A 23411-nucleotide genomic window follows, 5' to 3' on the forward strand; every position below is an offset into this window, starting at 1 on the left:
TCATAGTAGGGCTGAGTACATTGGATACTTTTTCTTCCATTCCTGAGATACTTTGCTAAGAAGAATATGTTCCAGCTCCATCCATGTAAACATGAAAGAGGTAAAGTCTCCATCTTTCCTTAAGGCTGCATAATATTCTATGGTATACATGTACCACAATTTGCTAGTCCATTCGCGGGTCGATGGGCACTTGGGCTTCTTCCACGACTTAGCAATTACGAACTGAGCTGCAATAAACATTCTGGTACAGATGTCTTTGTTATATTGTGATTTTTGGTCTTCTGGGTATAAACCTAGTAAAGGAATTATAGGATCAAAAGGCAGACCTATTTTTACGTCTCTAAGTATTCTCCAAACATCCTTCCAGAAGGAACTATTAGTGTACATTCCCACCAGCAGTGTAGAAGTGTGCCCTTTTCTCCACATCCACGCCAACATCTCTGGTTTTGGGATTTTGTTATGTGGGCTACTCTTACTGGGGTTAGGTGATATCTCAAAGTAGTTTTGATTTGCATTGCTCTGATGATTAAGGATGATGAGCTTTTTTTCATGTGTTTGTAGATCTTGCGTCTGTCTTCTTTAGAGAAATTTCTCTTCAAGTCCCTTTCCCACCCTGAGAAGGGATCATATGTTCTTTTCTTGCTAATATGTTTGAGTTCTCTGTAGATTCTGGTTATTAGACCTTTATCGGAGGTATAACCTGCAAATATTTTCTCCCATTCTGAGGGCTGTCTGCTTGCTTTACTTACTATGTTCTTGGCTATGCAGAAGCTTTTTAGTTTGATCAGGTCCCAGTAGTGTATTTTTGATACTGCTTCAATTGCCTGGGGAGTCCTCCTCATAAAATATTCACCCAGGCCAATTCCTTCAAGAGTTTTCCCTGACTTTCTTCAAGTATTTTTATAGTTTCATGTCTTAAGTTTAAATCTTTTATCCAGTGAGAGTCTATCTTAGTTAATGGTGAAAGGTGTGGGTCCAGTTTCAATCTTCTACAGGTTGCCAGCCAGTTCACTCAGCACCATTTGTTAAATAGGGAATCTTTTCCCCACTGAGTGTTTTTAATTGGCTTGTCAAAGATCAAATAATGGTAAGTAGCTGGATTCATCTCTTGGTTCTCTATTCTGTTCCAGAGATCTACTTCTCTGATTTTGTGCCAATACCATGCTGTTTTGATCACTATTGATTTATAGTACAGTCTCAGTTCTGGTAGTGTGATTCCTCCTGCTGTGTTTTTATTGCTCAGTAATGTTTTGGCTATTCGAAGGTTTTTTCTGATTCCATATAAAACGAAGTATTATTTTTTCAAGATCTTTAAAATATGACAATGGAGCTTTAATAGGAATTGCATTAAAATTATATATTGCTTTGGGTAGTATAGACATTTTAACAATGTTGATTCTTCCCAGCCATGAGCATGGTATGTTTTTCCACTTGTTAACATCTTCAGGTGTTTCTTTTCTTAAAGTTTCATAGTTCTCTTTGTAGAGCTCTTTCACGTCCTTTGTCAGGTGTACTCCCAAACATTTCATCTTCTTTGGCACTACTGTGAAAGGAATAGAGTCCTTGACTGTTTTTTTGGCTTGATTATTGTTGGTATATATAAAGGCTACAGACTTATGGGTGTTGATTTTGTAGCCTGAGACATGTATTTCTTTATTTTGGAATGTCTGACTAATATGGTAGAAAGAAAATAAAAATTAAGATGAAAATATTTTAGGAAAAGTATCAACTTGGGGGGTGGCGGGAGATCGTGGTGTGTGACACAACTTTTGCAGGTGGGAAACAATTATAAGAGGGAATTTGCCTAACAAGTGCAATCAATGTGACCTGGTTCTTTGTACCCTCATTGAATCCCCAGCGATTAAAAAAAAAAAGAAAAAGTATCAACTTTGGGGTAAACAAACATTTATTTTTTATTTTTTAATATGAAAGTCACTGTAGTAAACACCAAGGAGGTAAAAGTGACAACGATCTCTGCTTACAAGGTGTACACAATCAATTGGTTAGATAAATGTGAATAACAATGATTATAGTACTGTAAGATAAAGTACTAATAGATGCATAAACAAATTATCAACTCTTATTGAATTTTCCTCTTACAAAATGAGAACTAATGAATCTTGTATTCATTTATTGAATGAAAATAATTCCTTGAACATGAAAAGAAACCTCTTAATTGATTATTCTGACTTTAATAAATGCTGGTGGCAGCACATTTGATTAACACATCAGCCATTTGATCTTGGTCATTTATTTGTTCGTTCATTCAAGGTATAGTTATCGAGTGCCTATTGTAAGCCTGGTCCTGTCATGGGCACTGGGAACACAATAGTAAAGAAAATAGTCACAAACTTAGAGTCCAGTGGAATAATAATGAAAAAAAGATAATGGATTGGAGCCTCTTCCTGCTCCATAGCTATCGATTGACCTCTTTAGCCAGAAAAATGCAATTGTGAATTGTGAAAAGTACTAGAAAAGCAGCACAAAGAACATATTCAATTGATGATCAGTCACTAGTATCATATGTCTATAAAACCAAGTAGCATTCTAGCTTTATGTCTTATCTCTCTAAATTAATAGTATTCTCCATAAAATATGAAGTCTTGCGGAGAAGGGAGTTCAACGATGGAGCACATTTTCCTGTAAGTTATTTAAAACTTTGAGGCATTCTTATTAAATGCCAGTAAACAATCTTTTATAATTGAACGTTTAAATCTCATTTTGTTTGGAGGCCCATGTATTGATAATTTTACTTGTGCCATCTCATAAGAAATCTATCTTAAACTCAAATATACATCTTAAGCAGTCTCCCCTGCTCTTCACTTAGTCAACTGACAATTAAGTAGGATGGAAAACAATGTTTCTAAGGATTGCTTAAGTAGGAATATGACTTTTATAATTTATAGACATAAATAAGCAGTGAAAACTCAGCTTTTCATAAGAGTGGACAAAAGTACTATTAAAATAATTACCATAAAAAGTTCAGGTAGACTCTCATAGAACAGCTATGCCAAGAGAAGCACCGTGGGTCCTGAGCATTCTTTCATAATAAAAGGAAAATAAAAAAATAACTAGAATACTCTTATAATTAGTGGCAGTAGCTTTTAAAGGCTGTTACTTTGTCCAGATCCTATTTTTTGTTTAGATTTGGTGTGACAAGTGTTTTATAAATGAATAGAAGAGGTGGTTTCTGTTTCATTAATGAGATTGATAATAGTTAATTGCTAATGTGAAATAAACAGTTCAAAGATGAAGAGTGAAGAGGCAATTATGTAGAAATGATCCAGCTGGATTAAATATGATTTCCTTGTACTATTAAGAGAGTCAAATATATTTCAAAATACTCGAGGAAAAAACCCACTAAACCACATATCTGGTTTGTATATTCCTATTATTTTGTTAGGGATTGAAGCTACATCTACTTTATATAGCATATATACCATTTTTCCATAGAGGTTGTACTAATTTACATTTCCAGCAAGACTGCATAAGCATTCCCTTTTCATATATCCTCACCAAAATTTATTGTGGCCATTCTGGACAGGCGTAAGGTTGTATCTTATTGTGGGTTTAGTTTGAATTTCTCTGATAATTAGTGATGTTGAACACGTTTTCATGTTTGTTGGCCACTTGTGTATCTTCTTTTGAAAACAATCTGTTCACGTCTTTGGCCCACTTTTTTGATGCACTATTTTTTTTAGTTCTTTGTAGATTCTGGATGTTGGTTCTTTATCAGGTATTTAGTTTGCAAATATTTTCTCCCATCCTGTAGGTTGTCTATTTACTCTTTTGATTATTTCTTTTGCTGTGCAGAAACATTTTAATTTAATTAAGTCTCAGTTGTTTATTTTTGTTGTTGTATTTGCTTTGGGGGTCTTAGTCATAAATTTTTTGCCTAGGCTAATGTCCAAAAAGTTTTGACCAACATTTTCTTCTAGCATTTTTATGGTTTCAGGCCTAACACTTGAGTCTTCCATTCATCTTGAATTAATTTTTGTATGTGCTAATAAATAGAGATCCAGTTTTATTGTTTTGTAGTTGGCTATTAAATTTTCCCAGCACCATTTCTTGAATGGACTGTCCTTTCCCCAGTGTATGTCTTTCTTCTCCTTTGCCAAAAATTAGTTGGTTGTAGCTATATGGTCTTATTTCTGGGTTCTCTACTCTGTTCCATTGGTCTATGTCTCTACTTTTATATCAGTACAGTGCTGTTTTGGTTATTATAGCCTTGTAGTATAATTTGAAGTCAGGCAATGTGATGCCTCTAGATTTGTTCTTTTTACTTCAGATTACTTTGGCTATTCAGGCTCTTTTTTTGGTTCTGAGTGAAGTTTAGTATGATTTTTCTACATCTATGGAATATGATGCTAATATATATACATATATACATAATGTAGTACATACACTAGTATTTTGATAGGGATCGCACTGAATCTGTAAATCACTTTTGGCAGTATGGACATTTTAATGATGTTGATTCTGTCAATCCATGAGCATCGCAGATTTTTGTATTTATTTGTATAATCTGCAATTTCTTTCACCAATGTTTTGTGGTTCTCCTTGTAAAATTCTTTAACCTCCTTTGTTAAGTATATTCCTAGGCATTTTATTATCTTCTTTTTGTAGCTTTTGTGACTAGTATTGAGTCCTTAATTCGACTCTTTGATTGACTAGTAATTAGTATATGGAAATGCTACTATTTGTGTACATTGATTTTTGTAACCTGAGACTTTGTTGAATTTATTTGTCAGTTCCAGGAATCTTTTGATAGAGTCTTTAGGGTTTTCTAGATAAAAGGTCATATTGTTGGCAAACAGGGATAGTTTGACCTCCTCTTTCCTGATTTGGATGACTTTTATTTCTCTCTCCCTTGTCTGATTGCTCTGGCTAGAATTTGAATAGAAGTGTTGACAGTAGGCACCCTTGTATTGCTCCTGATAGTAGGAGAAATGTTTTCAATTTTTTCTCATTCAGTGTGATGTTGGCTGTGGGTTTGTCATATACAGCTTTTATTATTCTGAGGTATGATCCTTCTATGCCTCATTTGTCGAGGGTTTTCATCATGAAAGGGTGTTGGGTTTTATCAAATGATTTTTCTGCATCTATGGAGATGATCATATGGTTTTTTTTTTTGGTTTTAATTCTGTTTATGTGGTTGAATCACATTTACTGATTTGTATATGTTGAACCATTCATGCTTCCCTAGGCTGAAACCTACTTGATATGGTGAGTTGTTTTATGATGTTGGATTTGTTTGCTGGTATTTTGTTGAGGATTTTTATATCTATGTTCATGAGGTATAGCGGTCTGTAATTTTCATTTTTTGTTTTGTCCTTGCCCATCATTGGTATCAGGGTTCTACTAGTTTCATAGAGTGAGTTAGAGAGGATTCCCTCTTTCTTGACACCATACTCATAGAACAGTTTTAGTAGGGTAGGTACCAATTCTTTGTTGGTCTGGTAGAATTTGGCTGTGAATCACTCTGTCCTGGGCTTTTTTTAAATTAGAATTTTTTTTATTATGATTTCAGTCTTGCTGTTCATTATTGGTCTGTTCATGGTTTCTATTTCTTTCTAAGTGTGAGAGGTTGTGTGCCTCCAAAAATTTGTGCATTTCTACTAGATTTTCTAGTTTGTGTGCACAGAAGTTTTCACAGTAGTCCTGGATGACATTTTGTAATTCTGTGGTATCAGTTATAATGCTCTTTTTTCATTTCTGATTGAACTTAGTTGAATTCTTTCTCTTCTGTTTCTGATTAATCTCATTAGTGTTCTATCAGTTTTATTTATCTTTTCAAAGAACCAACTTCTGGTTTTGTTGATCATTTGTATTATTTTATTTCAATTTCAATTTAGTTCTACTCTGATCTTTGTTATTTCTTTTCTTCTGCCAGCTTTGGGTTTGTTTTCTTCTTCTTTTTCTAGTTCCTCGAAGTGTGACATTATTTGTTGGCTTGTGACCTTTTTGTCTTTTTTTTTTTTTGTAGAGACAGAGTTTCACTTTATTGCCCTTGGTAGAGTGCCGTGGCGTCACACAACTCACAGCAACCTCCAACTCCTGGGCTTAGGCGATTCTCCTGCCTCAGCCTCCCGAGTAGCTGGGACTACAGGCGCCCGCCACAACGCCCGGCTATTTCTTGGTTGCAGTTTGGCCGGGGCTGGGTTTGAACCTGCCACCCTTGGCATATGGGGTCGGCACCCTACTCACTGAGCCACAGGTGCCGCCCCTTTTTGTCTTTTTATGAAGGCATTTAGGCGTTTATCAGCTTCCCTCTTGGCACTACTTTTGCTGAATACTAGAGAGATTTTGATAGCATGTGTTGCTTTTGTTCAATTCAAAAAATATTTTGATTTCCATCTGGATTTGGTCATTGACCCAACGATCAGCAGGAAGTTGTTTAATTTCCATGTGTTTGTGTAGTTTTGAGAGTTATTTTTGAAAATTTCTAGTTTTATCCCACTGTGTTCTGAGAAGGTACCTGGTATGATTTCAATTTTAAAACGTTTATTGAAACTTGTTTTGTGGCCTATCATGTGATCCATCATGGAAAATGTTCCATGTGCTCAATAGAAGAATTTATATTATGTACTTTTGGGGTAAAATGTTTGTAAATGTCTCTTGGAATCATTCATTCTAGAGTATCTTTTTAAGTCCAGTGTTTCTCTGTTCATCTTCTGCCTTGATGATCTGTCTAGTTCTGTCAGTGGAGTGTTGAAGTCCCTGGCTGTTATGATCTTGCTGTTTATTTTTTTCCTTAAGTCTAGCAGTATTTGTTTTATGAATATGGGAGCTTCTTTATATGTAAATAACAGAATACACACACACACACACACACATATGATTGCTGTATCTTCTTGTTGAATTGGTCTTTTATCATTATACAGGGTGGTCATAAAGTTTGTGTGCATTTTTAAATGACCAGTTGGGGCTGAAGGTCAGCTCCCAGGTCACTAGGAGAGATGCCTCCAGAACCAAGAGCATGGCTACTGCTTCTGAAGGGTAGGTGTCCCCTGTCTGCAATGAAGTACAAATGCACTCTATGGTCTCATCTCAGTTCTATTCACATGGGCTCCTTCCTCACTGACGATAGATAGGTCCAAAACTCTTCCCTTCATGCCCCCAAATGACATCATCAAGTTGTGGGAGCATAGGAAAAGTGCCTATGCTCTTGTTCCTTAGTGCCTCCCTGACCCTCCCCCATAGTCCAAGTGCCACCTGACTAGGAGAAGCAGGCTGGTCCCTGGTTGCCTAGGGGAAACTCAAGCCAGTAGCATTGTTAGTGATTAACCTCAGGCAAATATATAAGGTAATATCTAAAATTTCTTATTTGAATTAATCATTATGGTGCTTATTATAACTTTAGGGATGTTTCTGAGCTTTGGAGTTGTTTTCTGCAATGACAACTGGGTGGGAAAGGGTCCACAGGATTTTTTTCTCCATGATAAAGAGTTTTGTCAAATGAGGAAGTTTGGTGTTTGCTCTTGTACATGATGTTCCCCCTATACCCTCCTAATCAGCAGTGTGGACTCATACCAGTTGTGAAAGCTGATTGTATACGTCTATGTTCTGCAACATTACACTGGCAGATTGAAATTGGCTGGGGCGGGGATAGTATAAACAACATAGAAATTATCAAATGCTAAAAATTAAAGTTTGTTTGATTTTTCTAGTGAGCTGTTTTACTAGCACACAACTGCTTCTCCTCCTTCCTTGTCCCATTCATTTTTAATGATTCTATAAGACTCAGTTTAATTCAGATCCCTATCACCTCCCTAGATCAAGTGTCCCTCCTATTTGCTTTTATAGAAACTAGTGCATAACTTTATTGTCTGTTCAAGGACGTTTCAAGAACCACATTCTATTATAAGTCAGTGTTCATCCAGGGAAGCAGAACCAGAGATTTTAAGAGATTTATTATAAGGCATTGGTTTATGCAGTTATGGAAGCTGCATAAGCAAGTCCAAGTCACAGCAGATGGTCAGGGAAGGGAGTATCACGAGCAGGCTGGAAGCGAGAGCATCAGCTGTTTGGAGTCTTCTTTTTCATTCCCTTGCCTCTCTGTGCCACTGTCTCTCCCTCTCTTCACGATAAAATAATTCGCATCATCCTACAAACATAGCCTACTGCATTAGGTTAGAATAAAATAAAATGAAAATCTCCCTGGATCCTACAACCCAATCTAGATACCATTTCACCTCTCTTCTTGTCTTCACAGCCAAATTTCTAGTCAAGTAGGTAGAAAACATTTCTACCCATTGTGTTTTCACTCTCAAGAGTAATTCACCCAATGAATGCCTATAATCTGGTTTTGTTCTCACCAAGCTATCAAAGCAATTGCTATCAAGGTCATCTTAGCAGGAAATTTAGGTTTCTCACATCCAATTCCAACCGATTTTTCTCTCATCCATTTTTACTGTAGAGGTTAGAAAAATTAAACTGTCACTTTCCCAGAGCCTTTCTTGCAGTTTAGGGTCATCATGTGACATGATTCTGACAAAAGATATACAAAACACTTCTGGGGGTAGGGGATTTGGGAAAGTTTTTCTATTCTTTTTTTGTTTAAAGTTTTTTTTTAACCTTTCAAATGTTTCAGATATTTATATATAGCTGTAAAGATTTACAAACAATTACTATACCAAGTTTCTAAATTTTTGAATTTTCTTCCCTTGGTTATGTTTAGAAAACCTATTGCTTGGCCAAAATAATAGAGCTATTTTGAAGACATTTAATCAGGTGATTTTGGGGGTATAATTTAAATTACTCAGTTCATCTTTAATGTGTCCAAGGATGAAGATGTAATATATTGTGTAATATATTGAAGAATATAATGTAACTTCAATTGTATTTGATGTCAGTCAATTTACCTAACATTTTATGGGACAAGCTAGGCCTAGGTATTGAAAGTTGGCATTCCTGTATATTTATAGACAGGCTGGAACTGCCTCCGGGGGTAACATAGTCCCAGTGTTGTACTTTTGGAGCTCACAATCAGTCAAGCCCATGATTACTCTCAGGGTCACTGCACTGATCCTACTAGGTGGACCCTCACACTCAGGTCTATAGCATTAGGAAAGAAGAGCTCTGAATATTCCTTCTCATACTAGTCAGAACTAGTTCCACCTGGACTCACCTTAGGTTTTCCTGTTCTTGGTAAAGGGATATATGTTACTGGTACCACTCCTTTGTCTTTTTTTCCTACCTTGCATGTAGGTATGAATCTTAAGTTATGATGGCCACCTTGAGAGAAGATCCCCAGAGAAGCAGGCCCTGACATTCAAGTGCCAGCCAAGGTCTTCAGCTGCTTACATTGAGACATTGTGTTGTATAAGGAAAAAAACCAGAGCCCTATTTGGGTTTAATCAGATTTTTGTTTCTTATTTCTGAAACCAATTTTAATGAATACAATTATCAACAACTTTCATGCTGCTATATCTAATAGAATTTAAAAAACATTTTTTTAGTAGAGACAGAGTCTCACTTTATCGCCCTCAGTAGTGTGCTGTGGTGTCACAACTCACAGCAACCTAGAACTCTTGGGCTTAGGTGATTCTCTTGCCTCAGCCTCCTGAGTAGCTGGGACTACAGGCACCCGCCACAATGCCCAGCTATTTTTTTGTTGCAGTTTGGCCAGGCTGGGTTTGAACCCACCACCCTTGGTATATGGGGCTGGCACCCTACCCACTGAGCCACAGGCACCACCCAGAAAAATTTTTTCATCTTATTTAACTTTTCAATAGTATTCTAGCAATGTTGAGCACCTTTTCCATAAAATATATGTCCCCCTGGGTTTCTTTGATACGTCTTTCTTTCTTTCTTTTTTTTTTTTTTATTGTTGGGGATTCATTGAGGGTACAATAAGCCAGTTACACTGATTGCAATTGTTAGGTAAAGTCCCTCTTGCAATCATGTCTTGCCCCCATAAAGTGATACGTCTTTCTTAATTTTTTTAATTTTTGGCTACTCAATTTATTTTGTGAATTCACTCTCAAACTAATATTTAAATATTGGAGGTCCTTAAGTCCATGTTCCACTACTTCTCTCTTCCTAGGTGATCTTATATATTTTTATGGCTTTAAATCCCATCAATATCCTGAAAAACCTCTAGATTATTACCTCCTGCATTAACCTTTTTTTCTAAATTCCACCCTTATATATCTAAATCTCTGGCTGACATTCTAAATGCTTCACAAACATTTAATCTCAACACGTCCAAAATGGAACTATTGATATTCTATTAAAGACTTGTTTTTCAGGCAGTACCTGTGGCTCAGTGAGTAGAGCGCTGGCCCCATATCCTGAGGGTGGTGGGTTCAAACCTGACCCTGGGTGTTGTGGCAGGTGCCTGTAGTCCCAGATACTTGGGAGGCTGAGGCAAGCGAATCACCTAAGCCCAAGAGCTTGAGATTGCTTTCAGGTGTGACGCCAGGGCACTCTACCAAGGGCAACAAAGTGAGGCTCTGTCTCTTAAAAAAAAAAAAAGGCCTATTTTTCTTTCACTCTTATTTATCTTAGTAAACTGTAATATAATCCATTAATTAGAAACCTAGAAGTTATACATGGTTTCATACACTCCATAATCTGTAGTGTGGCAGATACTATGAGCTGGCTTTTCTGATACTTATTGTAATAAATTTCTCTCTTCATTTATCTGTTTTAGAGGCTGGAAAATGAAGTAGTCATTTCCTAGACTTTCTTGTAGCTGAATGGAATAGTTTTGATCAAGGAGATGTTGATGCATATTTTTGGAGGGGCTTACATTTCTCAATAAAATCTCACTAAAAAAAAAAATCTTTGGCCAGGTATAGTGGCTCATGCCTATAATCCCAGCACTTTGGGAGGCCAAGGTCAGAGGATAATTTGAGGTCAGGAGTTTAACACCAGCTTGAGCAACAAAGAGAGACCTTGTCTCTACAAAAAATATGCAACAATTGGCTATGTGGGGTGGCAGGTGTCTGTAGTTCCAGTTACTTGGGAGGCTGAGGCAGGAGGTTTGCTTGAGACCAGGAGTTTGGGCTTGCAGTGAGTTACGATTACATTATTGCACTCCCACTTAGGTGACAATATGAGACCCTGTCTCAAAAATGACAACAGCAACAACAAACAAATGAAATGAAAGTCTTTGCAGCTCTCCCTTTTCTTCCTTACGGGAACTCAGCTATGGGGACTGATAGTATGGCACTTGTCTTGTGACCAAATGGTTGAAAGCCACGGGCTAATGATGAGAGAACAAAAGATAGAAAGGCCTTAAGACACTGATAAGATCATAGAACTACTGAATCAGCCCTGGACAGCTCACATTCAGACTTATTTTTATAAAAGGAAAACGCCTTCTACTTAAGGCATTATAATAGCATTTTCTACAATTTCTGTCAAAATGCAATTTTGCACTCTTAAAGACTCTGTAGCAAAATATATCTTGAATCTGTCAACTTATCTCCATGTCCTAGTCCAAGTCCTTGTAACCATCTCAGTCTAATGTACTGCAATAGTCACATAACTGGTCACTTCACTTCCTTTCTTGCTTTCCTCCCACAAGAAAGGTTACCATACAGCATCTTGAGTTATTTAAAAATAAAATTTACTCAGTAAGTTAAGAGTAGAGGAGAATGATCTCAACTTGATTAAAAGTATCTATAAAAACCCTGCAGCTAACATCACACTTAATGGTGAAAAACTGAATGCTTTCATGCTAAAATCTAGAAAAAAACAAAGATGTCTTATCTCACCATTCTTATTCAACATAGTAGAACTGGAAGTTCTAGCCATTGCAGTAAGTCAAGAAAACAAATAAATCTATTTCTATTTGGAGATGAGATGACTGTGTATGTAGAAAATTACAAGGAATACAAAAATAACTCTGGAAATAATAATTGAATTCAGTAAGGTTGCAAGATATAAGGCGACACAGAAAAATACAGTCACAGTGCTATGTTAACAATGAGCATAACCTAACTTAAACTAAAAACGACAACATTTATAATCACTTGAAAGAAAATGAAATACTTAGGTATGTACTTAACAAAACAGGATTTATACTTTGAAAATTATGACAAAAGAAATCAAAGACCTAAATGAAGAGATATACTATGTTCATGGATTGGAAGACTCAATATAGTAAAAATGTCAATCCTCCTCAAATTAACTAATAGGTTTAAAGCAATTTGTATGAAAATTCCAGTGAGATATCTGTAGTAACTAACAAGCTTATTTCGAAAGTCATATGGAAAAGAATAAGGTCTAGAATCATACTAATGTACACAGCTATGATTTAATAAAAAAAAAAAGAATAAGGTCTAGAATAACGAAAATAATCCATACAAAGGAGAATAACGTGAGAGAACTCCCTCTACCCAATATTAAAACTTAACTATATAGCTATGATAATAAAAACAATGAAGTGTAGTATTGTTGAAGAGATAGACATATAGCTCAAGGGAACTGAAAACAGAATCCAGAAGTAGATTCTGGATATTGGAATATTCAACAAAAACATTTAAACTAAATAGTGACAAAGGTGCAATCCTCCCAGTGCAAGGAGAATTGTCTTTTCAATAAATGGTGCTAGAGCAATTGAACACCCACGGACAAACACACAAAACCTGAACCTTAATTCAAACCTCATACCTTAAAAAAGTTAACTGAAAATGAATCATAGACTTAAATGTAAAACTTAAAGTATAAAAATTTTAGAAAAACACATAGGAGAAAATCTTCAGAGTCTAGATTTTTAAATTTAATACTAAAAATAGAAGCCATAGAAGAGGAAATTGGTGGGCGGCGCCTGTGGCTCAAGGGTAGGGTGCCGGTCCCATATGCCGGAGGTGGTGGGTTCAAACCCAGCCCCGGCCAAAAAAAAAAAAAAGAAGAGGAAATTGGCCAGGCATAGTGTCTCATGTCTGTAATCCTAGCACTTTGGGAGGTAGAGGCAGGAGGATCATTTTAAGACCAGCTTGGGCAATTATGAGACATCATCCATATAAAAAATAAAAATATTATCTTGGTGTGGTGTATAGACTTGTGGTTTTAGCCACTAGGGAGGCTGAGGCAGGAGGTCACTTGAATTCATGAGTTTGAGGTTGCAGTGAGCTATGATAGTGCCACTACACACTGGACTGGGCAGCAAAGTGTAGCCCTGTCTCAAGAAAAAAAGAATAAATAAATTAAAATTCATCAAAATTAAAAACTTTTGCACTGCAAAGACCCTGTAAAGAGATTGAAAAGATAAGCTACTGAGGTCCCAATTGTGGTGGGTGCCTACTGGAACCACAGGCACCCACCACAATTTTTCAGGTTGGGAAAAATATTTGAAAATCATATATGCAACAAAACACTACTCTCTGGAATATATTTTAAAAACCTCAAAAATCAATAGTACAAAGATAAATAATCCAATTAGAATATGGGAAAAAGACATTGAAAGTCATTTATTCTAAGAGGATGTGACAGATAAAACTTATGAAAAGATGACAGATCAAACTTATGAAAACTTATGAAAAGCATGATTAGCCATGAAAGAAATGCAAATTAAAATCACAATGAGATTATCTGTCAGAATGGCTAAAAAAAAAAAAAAAAATGACAATACCAAATTCTGGCAAACATGCATACTCATACATTGTTGGTAGAAATGTAAAATGGCCCAGCCATTCAGAGAAAAATTTGGCAGTTTCTCACAAAAATAAAATATCAATTATTATGAAACTCATTAGTTGCACTCAAGCATTTATCCTAGAGACATGACATATGTTATGTTAACACAAAGGCCTATACATGCATGGTCTTAGCAACTTGCAGCCAGAAACTAGAACAAACTCATATGTCTTTCAATGGGTAAATGGTTAAAAATGGTAAAATGGTAAAAACACCAGCACCATAGAATGGTGGTCCCCAACTTTTTGGCACCAGGGAGCAGTTTGATGGAAGACAATTTTCCACAGTCTGGGGCTTGGGGACAATGGCTTGGGGATGATTCAAGTGTATTACATTTATTGTGTACTTTATTTCTATTATTATTACTACCTTGTAATATATAGTGAAATAATTATACAACTCACCATAGTACAGTGGGAGCCTTGAGCTTGTTTTCCTGCAACCAGATGGTTCTATCTGGGGGTGATGGGAGACATTGACACCTGAAGTGTGTTGCTTATGTCTCGTCCATTCCCTCATGTTATTTTGGTTGTCATTGCAGAAAACTCTGCTTCACAGAGATAGGATGTTGGAGATGAAAGCAGGCTTTTCAGTGCTTTTGTGACAATCTCAGGTTATTCCACCTTCACTTTTTTTTATTTTTTTATTTTGAGACAGAGTCTCACTCTGTCCCCCTGCGTAGAGTGCCCTGGAGTCGTAGCTCACAGCAACCTCAAAATACTGGGCCCAAGTGATTCCCTTGCTTCAGCCTTCCAAGTAGCTGGGACCATAGGCACCCACCACAATGTCCGAGTAATTTTTCTATTTTTTTTAGTAGATTTGGGGGCCTCATTGTTGCTTAGGCTGGTCTCAAACTCCTGAGCTTAAGCAATCCACCCACTGTAACCTCTCAGTTAGGATTACAGGTATGAACCACCTGTCCAGCCTTCTGCCTTATATTAATCCAGAAGGTATAGAGATTTGAAGTTGTCTCACACTTTTTTTTGTTTTTGTAAAGACAGAGTCTCACTTTGTCGGCCTCAGTAGAATGCCGTGGCGTCACACAGCTCACAGCAACCTCCAACTCCTGGGCTTAGGCGATTCTCTTGCCTTAGCCTCCTGAGTAGCTGGGACTACAGGTGCCTGCCACAATGGCTGGCTATTTTTTTGTTGCAATTTGGCCAGGGTTGGGTTTGAACCCGCCACCCTTGGTATATGGGGCCAGTGCCCTACCCACTGAGCCACAGGTGCTGCCCAGAAGTTGTCTCACACTTTTAAGGCCACTGTCATTTGTGATCTCAAGCAGTTGATCCTCTTCTAGCACAGACAAAGTCAACTCACCTGACTTTTTAACAAATGGGTCATGGGTCAGGTTCTTCCCTGAAGGGTCTTTAGTTTGGGGGAAGTAAGTAATGCTCAAACTCACCTGAAAACAGATAGATTATCATGCACCAATTGGGAGAAAAAAGACCCTGGCTTAGTCTCTTTCAAAATTTCTGTTAATTTTTGAAATGTCAAAAATCCCAGTGTTCCCCTGTCACCCCCATAACCCCAGTTTGGCTTTGAATGCAGCCACTTTATCTGCTGACTTGTACACAGTTATCATCCTCCTCTGAGGTGACAAACCGTGTTTGTTGAGCAGGTTGAATATGTCACACAAGTAGGCAAGTTTTGCGATCCATTCTGTGTCACTGAAATGTGCTGCTAGTGGTGACTGTCTTCCTAAAAGAAATCTCTGAAGTATTTCTCATAACTCATAAACTCTGGCCAGTGATCTGTCTTCAGGAAACGGTCTCACTTCTGTGTGCAAGAGAAGACCTGTGTGCTCTGTCTGCGGCCATCTCTTCACAGAGCTGTGTGAATAGACGTGAGTTAGGGGCATGTACTTAAATGTGGTTGAGAATTTTAGTCACATCCTGCAAAATTTTATTTAGGTTAGGTGACATTTTTCAGCTAGCCAGCATTTCTCTAAAGATGACACAGCACATCCTTCTAAAAATATATTGCACAAAAACAAGCATTGTTGCCTTATTGTCAACACTGATAGACTCATCAACCTGGATTGTGAACCATGGTGACTCATTAATCCTCCCTAACAGTTGTGCCTCTATATCCTCTGCTGTTTCATCAATTCATCTAGGTATGGTGGTAGCTGAAAGAGCAACATGTACCACCTCTCCTAAAAATTCATGGCGAATGTCCTTAGCAGCAGGCAGGATCAACTCTTCACCCATAGTAAAGGCCTTCTTAGCTTTAGCAGTGCAGTGAGCCACTAAAAATGACATTTTCAGTGCAGAGACATTGGTGAAGTAGTAGCCTGCAATAGTGCCTTCTGTTCTTTGTGTTCACATATTTTTCTTTTGAAAAACTCCAAAGGCTTGTCTTTTAATGCAGGTGCTTGGTTTCCATGTGAGGGAGCAGGTTTGAAGGTTTTATGGCTTCGTTGGATAGCCAGTTGCCACATATACAAAGTGGGCTTGGAGAATGTGAATAGCCTGTGGCAATGAACCTGTATTTAAATAGGGCTACTGATATTTTATTTATTTGTTTGTTTGTTTGTTTATTTATTTATTTTAGGCAGAGTTTTGCTCTATCGCCCTGGGTAGAGTGCTGTGGCATCATTGTAGCTCACAGCAACCTCAAACTTTTGGGCTTGAGCAATCCTCTTGCCTCAGCCTCCCGCATAGCTGGGACTATAGGTGTGTGCCACTATGCTCAGCTAATTTTTCTATTTTTAGTAGAAACGGGGTCTCACTCTTGCTCAGGCTGGTCTACAATTTCTGAGCTCAAGCAATCCACTTGCCTCAGCCTCCCGGAGTGCTAGAATTCCAGATGTGAGCCACTGGGCCCAGCTGGTGTTTTCTTTTAAACAGAGCTTTCATTTTGTTCACAGTCTTAGAGGCTTCAATACTGCCTCATCATTGGGTCTTTCCCCCTTTTCAAAGAAGCTCTCCAGCAACGTTTGTTACTCATTTTTGCTAGGGTTAGCTTGTGGCCTCACCAAAACTGTAACTGAGATGAGAGCACAGTGTGAGAAAGAGTCATGGATAGAAGTGGTAAATAGGACTAAAATAAGTGTCAGATTCTGACTTAAAGCCTGCCACTAGATGCAGATTTACAATTGAAATAAGACGCTCACTTGCCCTTGGAAAGCCTGCCACCAAATGGAGCTTAATTAGCATTTGCCCCTCAGTGAGAACTTGAGAGAGAAAGGAAACTCTTCAACATGTAATAAGAACTATTTTTGTTGAGGGCGGCGCCTGTGGCTCAGTCGGTAGGGCGCCGGCCCCATATACCGAGGGTGGTGGTTTCAAACCCGGCCCCGGCTGAACTGCAACCAAAAAATAGCCGGGCGTTGTGGCGCGCGCCTGTAGTCCCAGCTACTCGGGAGGCTGAGGCAAGAGAATCGCTTAAGCCCCAGGAGTTGGAGGTTGCTGTGAGCTGTGTGAGGCCACCGCACTCTACCGAGGGCCATAAAGTGAAACTCTGTCTCTACAAAAAAAAAAAAAAAAAAAGAACTATTTGTGTTGGAATATTTTTAAGCAAAAAAGGATGAGAGATTAGCTGATTTATACACACCTAACATTGTATCAATCTATGAATTATTTATACTTCTGATTGGCTTAACAACTTACTTTTGTTTTTTTTTTTAAGAGAAACACCCAGTTAAACTGTTGTAGTACCACTGCTAGTGAAGTTTGAATTAATGAGGTTTCTTTTTTCCCCTTTCTGCATATTTTACATATTAGGTTTTGGAGATCTAATGTTTTGTAACCAGTGTGGAAGAATGTCAAATTCATTGAAGAAAACAAAATATTAAGTAAACAGTCAGGAACTCTGGGAAAGTGTGACCTGGAGGTCCAAAGGCCTGAATCCCTGATCATCTGGTTAATTGATTTATGTCAGCTTGTAATTGCCCTTCTTTTGACCCAAGAGAGGATTGTGTGGGAAGTTTGTCTCTGAGATAGAGCTGAAGCATCACTCTGCAGTGTGCCTGGAGCTCAAGTGTATGCGGAGTGCTCTCCCTCTGCATCCCTTGATAAATGGAGACGGTCCAGTTTGCTTCACTGGAAACTTGAAATAATTGCTAAATCTATTTTATATCCATTCTGCAGAAAAGGATACTCTATGGTAATATCATCTAATTGTCAGTATTTTGTCCTCACTAAAATTAGAAAATTTTATAATTTTAAGCTCTCTGAGCTAACTATGAGTGTTAATTTTGTTGGCAATTTACTTTAAGCCATTATTAAACTATAAGATATTAATAAGGATATTTTTGAAATCTTTGATTTCCAGTATCATTAAATTAATTTTTGTAAAGTAAGTCAATTGTTACTGTAAGAGTCAACTACAAAAAGAAGTTTCTCCTTGAAAATAAAAATGTTAATTAAGTAGATTATTCTATATAGTAATTTGGTTCTTCCATAAAGAATGTCAAAATAATTTTGGATTACAATGGACTGTACATTTTAAACAATAATATAAGTTGTTTAATTAATGATGTAAGTTGTTTGACTGTGATGCCTACGGTTATATGTATTTTTTTTACTGTTATATTTTTTAAGTGGAACTTGTTTTTAAATCAAGAACTTATAAGGTATATATATATATTTTGATAATAGAGATGTAAATTCAAAGCAATATGAAATATAGTATGATAAAGATGTATTCAAGGAATTACATTTATGTTGAAAATGCTGTGACAATTATAAAAATTACCTTAGAGTATGGGGATAGATGCAGAATACATTTCTGTATCACTGAAATATGTAACATTTCAATTTAATAGTTATACATTTTCAAAATATTAATCAATTTTCTCTTTCTGCTATCTTAACCTGTGAAAATTACTTAACCTAATATTAATGAAATACTTTTTTGTTTAAAATTACATATGGAATTATATGATTTTATTTATATGAAATGTCTAGAATAAGCAAATCCTTAGAGACAAGAAGCAGATTAGTGATTGCCAGGGACGAGGGGAAGGAGGGAGTGGGATGTAACTGCTAACGGGCATAGGATTTCTTTTTGGGGTGACTACAATGCTCTAGAATTAGATGGTAGTAATAGTTGCACACTTTGTGAATATTACAAACCCCACAAAATTGTGCACTTTAAAAGAGTGAATTTTATCAAATGTAAATTATATGTCAATAAAGCTTCTATAAAGAAAGTGTATGTGGAGACTTCACAGTGCAAAATGCTCTTATATTCTAAAGTTAAGAGATATATTCTTGTAAATAAACTAAAAACCTTAATTTGTGCTATTATTCAGATACATTCTTTTTAATTTCCTTAGTTCCACTAAGCTCTAACTAGGCTAATATGAAAAACTTTTAAATAATTATGTATCATATAGAACTATTATTCACTCTTTCAATATAGGCTATTAAGAAAGCTAAACTGTTTTTCTTGTTTAAGAAAAGGAGGCAATCTCCTTTTTAATTATATCAATTTCATGCAAGGCATTATTCAAAATCCAAGTGATTTATATTGTAAAAGTAAAATTATACAAAATGTAAAATTCTTTAGGAAATGATAATTCATTTATAGAATTAAGCATCTTTTTGGTAGGATAGTCATTACAATCTGTGAAAAATATAGTTTTATAAAAAATTTACTTTTTTTGAGACAAAGTCTCACTATGTCACCCTTGGTAGAGTGCTGTGGCGTCATAGCTCACAGCAACCTCTGACTCTTGGGCTTACGTGATTCTCTTACCTCAGCCTTCCAAGGAGCTGGGACTACAGTCTCCCGCCACAACACCCAGCTATTTTTTTGGTTGTAGTTGTCATTGTTGTCTAGCAGGCCTGGGTTGGTTTCAAACCTGCCTGCCTCAGTGTATGTGGCAGGTGCCCTAATCACTGAGAAACGGAAGCTGAGTCAGTTTTATAAGTTATTTTTGTTAATGAAAAAATACAGTTGTTGTTCATGTCATATTAAGTCTCCAGATAAAACTCCTCTTTTAACCAAGTTATTTTGTTTTAAATAAATATTTACTAAGAAAGATAACAATATTGAATGATTCCAGACTCATTGTAATTTTTCTGTTTAACAGGATAAGAAATTTTTGTTTATATACCTGTCTCTGTTATTAATAATTTACTTAAGATGTTTGAAAACTAATTTCATGAACACTTAATTTTTGAAAGTTTTGTTTTACTATGCTTACATATTATAGTACTTGTATTAAATATTTAAAAGTCTGAAGGAAAATTTAGTGCAAAATCTCACTTAGGAAAAATGCAAAGTTTTACTCTGATTATATAAAAGAGATAAATATTTCTATTTATCTTGTTATATTATTTGTACTACCAGAGCCTTATTTATGCATATGTTCTATATATACCCTGGAGCATAACCAGTTCACAAAATATACCGTTTATTTACCAGAATTGGAAGGACTTAGTTTATAACATTGTTATTCACAATATGAACCCTAATTAATAGTTGCATTATTAAAGGATATTTATGTATGTTTATCAGAAAATTACCGGTTTTACTTTAAATGTATTAACTCCGGTTTATTCTATATTATTTCTCAAATGAACTCTTGCTCAGCAAAGTCAATATCCAGGGGTGTCCAACCTTTTTTCTTTTCTGCTGCGTATTGGAAAAATGAGAGTTAGTTTGGGTCACACAAATACATAAGCACTAATGAAAGGTGATTAGCAAAACAAGGTCCCTGCATACTTTTCACTACCATGGATAAATAAACAAAAAAAATCCTCACAAAATCAGCATACAGGCTTGTGGGCCACAGGTAGGACACACTGATTGTATCAAATACTTTTTAGTAAGTTTTTAAAAATACGCCCCCTCCCCGGCCAGCATAAAAGTACTTTTTAAAAGTTCAGAGTACTTTTTACATTTCTGCCTTCTTCAGATGTTTAATATGACACGCAACTCAATGATAAATGGAGCAGCTTTAAAAGGAGGGTGAACAACAACTTCATGTTTTCATGTTCATTTGTAATTTTCTAAGATCTAATTGAGACCAGAAAGGAGCTTGGAAAGAACTAAACAGAGGTACTGCCAAAAAGTATCACACGAATTTAGCCAATGGCTTTAAGAATTCTTTTTATAAGGAGAGCCAATTGACCTTTTGTAATATAAGAAAAATAGAAGTGTGTGTTGGCTTATCCTACCTATACTAATCTTTACTTTTCAGGGGAAAACTTCAGACTGGAAGTGCTATTGTTGAAGGTCACTTTCTTGCTTCATCTGTCCTGTTTGACAAGACTTCTGTGTGACTTATGCTCTGCTCTCAGAGGAGTGGGAGGTTCATGCCTTTTAAAGGAACCTAGATCCTACTAGCTGATAAAAGAGACAAATTGCAGAGGTATTACTGTTGAATCACCTTCATGGATGCAGAAATATTAGCCATGAACCTATCAAATAAGTAATAAACCAAAGTAAAGGTTTTTCAATGTAATCTTGGAAGCCATCTTGGAAGTTTGTCAGGTACATGTTATCGTTTGACATGATTTAAAATCCATTCTCTTAATTTTTGGTTCTTTTCACAGTTGAAAAATAGTTTTTATCTTCTAACGGAGAGGATAAAGGCACAGAATATGAGGGTCTCTGAGGTGGTCTTTATTTTCTTCAAGTAAAATCCAGTTTCTTGAAGTGTGACTTATTTAATTCTGTTCAAAGATACATTCTTTTTTAGAATTCCTTTCTAGAAAATAACAAAAATAGTTTTACGTATAAGGAATAGTCTTCAATTTTGATAATTTTTCCTTACAACAGCTTGTGATTTTCAGGCTTTACTATTAAAACACTATTTTCAGTAATTAATAAACTATGGTCAGTAGTCAAGGAAAACAAAATTAATATTTTAATGTTTAGCATATCACCATGTTGTGAAAAATATTTTCAAAGGATTGAGAAGATAAAAAATGCCACAAAAGCTATTTTAACTCTTTAATTTCCTTTATTTTCATGAAAAAGTCTAATTTTTCTTCCTAATTCATCTTAACTTAGAACACTGAGATCCTAAAACCATTAGAATAACAATTATGAGGATTAATTATTAAGTCATTGAACTATGCTGAGTTTTACATACATTAATTAAACTCTCTCAGCAACTTAGGTTACTATTTCTCCTCTACCTATGAGGAAGCTGAGGTTCGGGGAGGTTTAATACATGAGCCATAAGGAAGTAGAGAAAATACTGTGTGGGCTCAGCGCCTGTAGCCACATACACTGGAGCTGGCAGGTTCGAATCCAGCCTGGGCCTGTCAAACAACAATGACAGCTGTAACTGAAAACTGGGGGCATTGTGGCTGGCGCCTGTAGTCCTAGCTACTTGGGAGGCTGAGGCAAGAAAATTACTTAAGCCCAGGAATTTGAGGTTGCTGTGAGCTGTGACACCACAGCACTTCATCCAGGGTGACATAGTGAAACTCTGTCTCAAAAAACAAAAAACAAACAAAAACAAAAAAGAGAAAATACTGTGTGAAGCCTAACTACAAAGCTACACTTTTCAGAGCCACAATGACTAGTGTGAAGATATATTAAGTTATTTGTAAAGAACTGAGTGATAAGAAATGGGCAGAATTAAATAATTTAGTATATAATGACATGAAAATTCAACATTTCCCCAATTCAAGTGTCAATATAAATGTCTCATTTATAAATTTTGCTAAACCCTTAATTTTTTAAAAAACAAAATCATACTATTATAAAATAATACTGATTAGATGATCATACTTTCAAATGGTCTGCAAAAATTTTATTTCCTTCATGTTTTCTTCTGAAAAGTTCAGCACCAACTGCAGTGAATGAAGCTGTGAGAATTGGACTGAGAATGGCAGAAACTTATGTCACTCCCTCTGATGGGTATTGTCTGGCTGAACCAGTGCAGTGCTATGGTATGTGACAGAAAACTACAGTAAAATAGTCAATAAAACATTTTTTTGAGGGAGTGGGAATTATGGTTAATTACAGAGAGTAAAAAATACATTAACAAACGAACAAGACTAAATTATTCCCTATGAGAGAAAATAACTAATTTCAAAAACCAGAAATGGGAAAATATTGCAAGCCACAGTCAAATGTAAAGAAGATAAAGCACAGAGGTCTAAAATTGTAGACCTCTTTTTAAAAAAGAGAATTAATGTTATTTTTAGTGGTTTGCTGAAACTAAATTCATGCAATTTCGTAAATGTAGTTCACAGTAGCTATTCAACACGCTTGACATTTTAATCTTAATGTAAGATTTTTGTAAAAAAGAAAGAAATAGAAAACAGAATTCAGAAGGCAATGGGAGCTTTTTACAAAAAAACTAGGGCATAATATACAATCTTTTTTTTTTCTGAGACAGGGTCTTGCTCTATTTCTGGGGCTAGAAGGCAGTAGTGTCATCATCACTCACTGTAGCCTCTACTTCCTGAGCTCCTGGGGTCCTCCTGCCTCAGCCACCTGAGTACCAGCCAAGGTGTGCACCACCATGCCCAGCTAATTTATCTTTCTTTCTTTTTTTTTTTTTGAGACAGAGTCTCACTTTGTTGCTCTTGGTAGAGTGCCGTGGTGTTATAGCTCACAGCAACCTCAAACTCTTGGCTTAAGCGATTCTCTTGCCTCAGCCTCCCAATTAGCTGGGACTTCAGGCATCTGGCACAACGCTTCGCTATCTTTAGAGATAAGGTTTTGCTCTGGCTCAGGCTGGTCTCAAGCCTGTGAGCTCAGGCAATCCAGAGTGCTGAGATTACCGGTGTAAGCCAACATGCCTGGCCTTTTTCTATTTTTTATACAGAAAAGATCTTGCTATT

Source organism: Nycticebus coucang, chromosome 5 (genome assembly GCF_027406575.1).
Source record: "Nycticebus coucang isolate mNycCou1 chromosome 5, mNycCou1.pri, whole genome shotgun sequence".
Classification (NCBI taxonomy): domain Eukaryota; kingdom Metazoa; phylum Chordata; class Mammalia; order Primates; family Lorisidae; genus Nycticebus; species Nycticebus coucang.